Genomic DNA, 5586 nt, shown 5'->3' with positions numbered 1-5586 from the left:
ACCCTGGGCTGGAAGAAGCACAAGCTGGAATCAAGATTGGCAGGAGAAATATCAATAACCTCAGATATGCAGATGCCACCACCCTTATGGCAGAAAGTGAAGAGGAACTAAAAAGCCTCTTGATGAAAGTGAAAGAGGAGAGTGAAAAAGTTGGCTTAAAGTTCAACATTCAGAAAACAATGATCATGGCATCTGGTCCCATCACTTCATGGGAAATAGATGGGGAAACAGTGGAAACAGTGTCAGACTTCATTGTTTGGGCTCCAAAATCACTGCAGATGGTGACTGCAGCCATGAAATTAAAAGATGCTTATTCCTTGGAAGGAAAGTTATGACCAACCTAGATAGCATATTGAAAAGCAGAGACATTACTTTGCCAACAAAGTTCCGTCTAGTCAAGGCTGTGGTTTTTCCAGTGGTCATGTATGCATGTGAGAGTTGGACTGTGAAGAAAGCTGAGTGCTGAAGAATTGATGCTTTTGAACTGTGGTGTTGGAGAAGACTCTTGAGAGTCCCTTGGACTGCAAGGAGATCCAACCAGTCCATTCTAAAGGAGATCAGTCCTGGGTGTTCTTTGGAAGGAATGATGCTGAAGCTGAAACTCCAGTACTTTGGCCACCTCATGTAAAGAGTTGACTCATTGGAAAAGACTGTGATGCTGGGAGGAATTGGGGGCAGGAGGAGAAGGGGACGACAGAGGATGAGTTGGCTGGATGGCATCACCAACTCAATGGATGTGAGTCTGAGTGAACTCCGGGAGTTGGTGATGGACAGGGAGGCCTGGCGTGCTGCAGTTCATGGGGTCGCAAAGAGTGGGACATGACTGAGCAACTGAACTGAACTGAATAGTCACTCACTCAACAAATAGTTAATGAGTGTCTGTTATGTGACATGCACTCTTTTATGCTCTAAATGTATTGGTGACAAAATAGTAAAAGATCCCCATCCTCATGGCTGCTATATTCTAGGAGGAGTAGCAATTTTTGTTGTAAAGTTAATCATATTATAGAAAAAACATGTAAAAGAAGTTATTTTAAAATTGAACATATTTCATATTTTATACTATACCCTCAAATATACAAGGTTTGTTGTTGAGTTGCTCAGTTGTGTCCAACTCTCTTGCAACCCCATGGACTGTAGTCCACCAGGCTCCTCTGTCCGTGGGATTCTCTAGGCGAGAATACTGGAGTGGGTTGTTATTTCCTTCTCCAACACAAGATTTAGCTTATGAGAAATCAATACCCCATCATATAAAGACTTCTAAAAAAATTTTTGTTACATGAATGAATCAATAATGAGACCATTTCCTCAAAAATCATAAACTGAATGCAGAGTTATTTTCATCTTAAATAAAACTTGGTAGATTTAAAGTATAAGTTTCAAGAAACAGACATAGACACCGGAATAAGGCATGTCAGGTTTGGGTTACTAATTTTGCTATTCCCGTATTAAATGAGTCACCCTAATTCACAGTTGGAGAGCTAGATGTGGTTATATACCAAGGCATAGTTGAAAGTTTTATAAAAACATCATAAGCCAAAATTTAGTATCGTTATGATGGCGGTTTTAGGATTTTAATTTGACACTCTAGTCTCAAATTGTGTTTGATGTGGTTATAACCAAGGCAGTGTTGAACTGAAAATTTCAGAACAAATTCAAAGAGTTATCAGAAACATAATCAATATAAAGGCAATGTTAGGATTTTAAAATCTGGCACCTAATCTTAACTTAGCACTTGAAATTTAACAGTGAAGTATTAGACATGCTTATAAAACAGTGTTACTGATTTTGATGTATACTTTGTGAGTACAGTTTGAGGTTCATCTACGTGGGGTTCCTGATGGAACATTTGATATGAATCCAGTCATAGAGGAGATGGTCTAACCAATTCAGATTGTTGAATATTCTCCAGGAATACTGGCAGGACTCTTTAAAGGATCCGGAGAAGAGAGAATGTAGGTGGCCATGCTCTGATGGCACCTCCAATCTTGTCTCTGACCCAACCCATAAGACTCTGTGGTAGTCAGGGTGATATGTGCCCGTGATGCACACCCGTACTGCTGTTTGGGGTCATCTTCCAGGGCTATGTGGGAAGAGAAGACTAATGGGAAGACATTTCTTCTAAGTTCAATCTGAACATTCTTAGAGAATATCACAAAGGCTTGCTTTCAGGTTTTTAAAAATAATTTTCCATTTTCATGTATTTACTTCTGATTTTGTATATTTACAAGTTAATTTTATTTTGTTTGTAGTTACTAGGGTCTGAATCTTGTGGTATTAATACTCCATGATTCAAATGAGCAAAAACGTGCTTCCTGTTACAAAATGGGGAGTGAATAATATAGAAAAGTAATATTTTCCTCATAGGACCATTCCATTTTGTACAGTCTCTTGAATTCTAATTCCCACCTGTTCATGGGCTATAACTTTAGTAATATTTTCTCAAAGTAGATTTTGCAAGTCTATTTTTCTTGATCTAAAGACATAAAGCTCAAAGTTCTTCTTGGAAAGAGAATTAAAAACATTTTAGTTACCCTTATCACTTAGAAAATCACATGTCAGTCAAAACTTACATGTCATACTGAAAAAGCAAAACTCAGATGCTGTCTGCTCAGAGAGAGATTTCTTTGCTGTTACACAACCCACCAGGTATTTGAAGCCCATGAGTAATGTGCTTCTCCTTTGTTTGTAGAATTGTTCTTGGTTGGAAGGACATGCAGAGGAAGTGGTGAGTGGTAACATCCCTGCCTGGAAGGAGCCCTAAGAATTGCCTGAACTGTACCTTTCTGTTTGCTCCTCTGCCCTGTGGAGTAAGTGGGGCAAAAGAGTTTGGGCCAGGAAGCAATTGCTTCTTTTATTCTCCTTCATTTGTATGTCCTGTCTGGGGATTTGGCAAAAAAAAAAAAAAAAAAGACTCATTCTCTGACCTTGTTTTGAATGCCCTGGTGTTGATATATTTTCCCACATTCCAGAGGAAAAAAATTAGAATGCTAAAATGTAAAAGTGTAAGAAGTCAAAAAAGATGAGATGTGGGCATACCAAGTGGAGGTCCAGTCCTTTAAAACATTACTGGCAGAAGTAGACTTAAAACAGGGTTTAAAGTTAGATAGACCTGAGTTTAAATTCTACTTCTCAATGTATGGCAAAACCACTACAATATTGTAAAGTAATTAGCCTCCAATTTAAATAAATAAATTTAAAAAATAAATTCTACTTGTTTTATTATTTTGCTGAGTTACTTTGGCCAAGTTATTTAACCTCTTTAACATTCCATTTCCTCATTCGAATAAACGATAATATTAGTATATCCTTCCTCGAGGATAAATATTAGTTGAAATTGTATATGCACATTTTAGCATCAGTCAGTCAGTTCAGTCGCTCAGTCGTGTCCGACTCTTTGCGACCCCATGAATCGCAGCACGCCAGGCCTCCCTGTCTATTACCAACTTTTAGCATAATGAGCTCCTACTAAGTGGAAGTTAGTATTAATACATCCTAGGACAAGAAAAAAGGCATAGAGAATGAATAATGTTTCATTAAAAAAATATTAATAGATGGATTATTTGTGGGCAAACAATTTAGGATTGAATTTTCAAGGAGTCATCTCTTTTACCAGGTGTAGTTAGGTTTGCTCTGCTGGTAATAAGGATATATCTAGTTACCTTCTTCAACCAGAGTCATGGGGCACAAGTTAATGAATAAGATTCAATGTATTTACTGAGCATTCTAAATTTTATGCAATCATTTGTATACCACTTTCACAATGTTCGTCCTATTCTTAGAGCATCTAGTATATGCTTTTCTTAATATTTTTCCTCAGTTTGACTCACACTTTCCTCAACTTCTTTTAAATCTCATTTAAGCAACATTAGCTGTAAAATCATGGGTTTGCTATGCACGTTATATTTTTTTAATACACTCTGAAAACATGCACTTGAGGAAAGTTCCTCCTATAATCCATGGGCCACTTAAAATCATCTCAAGCACCTCCAGTGCTATGTTACTGTAGTTTGGAAAATATTGACACATGTGATCTTCCTTAGTCCTTGTAACAATTATTTGAGGCAAAAAGAGAAGGCATAATTATTCCCATTTCTAAGATGAGAAAATCAGGTTCATGGATACAATTTTACAGCCAGTAAATTTCCAGAAATGGGCCTGGTAACTCATGGTTTCTCCATATCAACCCAATGCGTCTACTGTACTGCGAATGCTTCTAAGGAAGACAAATTTAGAACTAAAAGTAAAGTTTTCTTTTTTTATTTAGATATGACTATTTTGGAATTTGGTGGTAATTTGAATAGCAACCAGACAGAAAATAATTAGCAAACAGAAACACTGAGAATAGATTGCCAAGTGGTGGTCGGCAGCATCTCAGATCGTTTCAGATTGGCTCAGCCTTCTAGGAGTCATGCCTGTGTAATTCCCTCCACTTGAATAATTTACTTTGAACCAATAGAATGTGGCAATTTAGAGAAGATATCATTTGCCTGATTATAAAAGTTTATAAAATATCGTAACTTCTATCTTGCTAGAAGACTCTCTCTCCTGCTGATTCTGATGAAGAAAAGTTGCCATAGGAGAGAGGAACTGAGGACAGTCTCCAGCTAAAGCTGGCAGGGAACTGAAGGCCTTTGTTCACCCTCTCTCAAGGAAATTAATCCTGCCAACAGTCAGGTATATTAACTCGGAAGCAGCGCCTTCCCTAGGTGAGGCTTCAGATGAGACTCCAGCCCTGCTGGACACTTTCACTGCAGGCTGGTGAGAAACCGTGAAGAGGAGGACCTGTCACACCATCCCCAGAATCCTGGCCCACAGGCATTTTAAGCCATTCATTTTGGGGAGGGGGTGATTTAATTGACTATTCAGCAACATGTAACATGAGTCCGTTGGGGTCCTTTTTAGAAGTGACTCGATGAGGTGGGATGTGTGTGGGCCCCAAGTGTTTGCAGTTCTGATGGATTGTGATACCTAACACTGGACACCTTTTCTACCTCTTTTATTCTCCCATTCTTTCCTCTTTGCCCTCTCTTTCCCTCCTCTTCATTTCTTCTACTCTTTCCTATGTTTTTAATTAATAGAGCAGTTGGAAGCTTAAAGACAATAGTAACACTAAAGAGAACTCCCATCTGTAAAACATTATCATGGAACCTTGCTACAGTGCCTTGCCCTGGGCTTCATATGCAGGTTTCATGTGCATATGTGGGATGTACTTGACAAAGCTTCAACTCTTGCTATTATTTAAGCATCATGGATTGTTTCATTACTGTCCATTCCATTTTGTTTTCAGTTTTCTATTTGTGAGAGTATGTTTATTCCTTGCGAGTTTTGTATAATCATCTTTTCCCTTTTCCTCTGTGTGAGATTTATAGCACTGACCTGTCAGTATCATTTGCTGACTTTGATGTGAAGATGGTTTTTTCTGCAGGTATCCTTTATACAAAATTAACAACATTGAGAATGAGGAAATGACATTGCCTGCTTTACATCATAATGAGTCCCCTTGGATTTTCTATTCACCACATTACCTAAAAGATTTTCCCTTTTTTTTTTTTCTTGGCCCTACTGTGCAGTGTGTGGGTTCTT

At 38.1% G+C, this 5586-nt stretch overlaps 1 long non-coding RNA gene across 1 annotated transcript; it reads left to right on the top strand.

Moving 5' to 3' along the window:
• Positions 1-698: 698 nt before the first annotated feature.
• On the top strand, positions 699-3208 carry LOC113896964. The gene is made up of 2 exons (XR_003512202.1): positions 699-736; positions 2693-3208. It is a non-coding gene; the product is annotated as an uncharacterized LOC113896964 (long non-coding RNA).
• The last annotated feature ends 2378 nt before the right edge of the window (positions 3209-5586 follow it).

This window comes from Bos indicus x Bos taurus, chromosome 8 (genome assembly GCF_003369695.1).
Source record: "Bos indicus x Bos taurus breed Angus x Brahman F1 hybrid chromosome 8, Bos_hybrid_MaternalHap_v2.0, whole genome shotgun sequence".
Taxonomy (NCBI): domain Eukaryota; kingdom Metazoa; phylum Chordata; class Mammalia; order Artiodactyla; family Bovidae; genus Bos; species Bos indicus x Bos taurus.
This window is presented reverse-complemented; position numbering and strand designations above follow the sequence as displayed.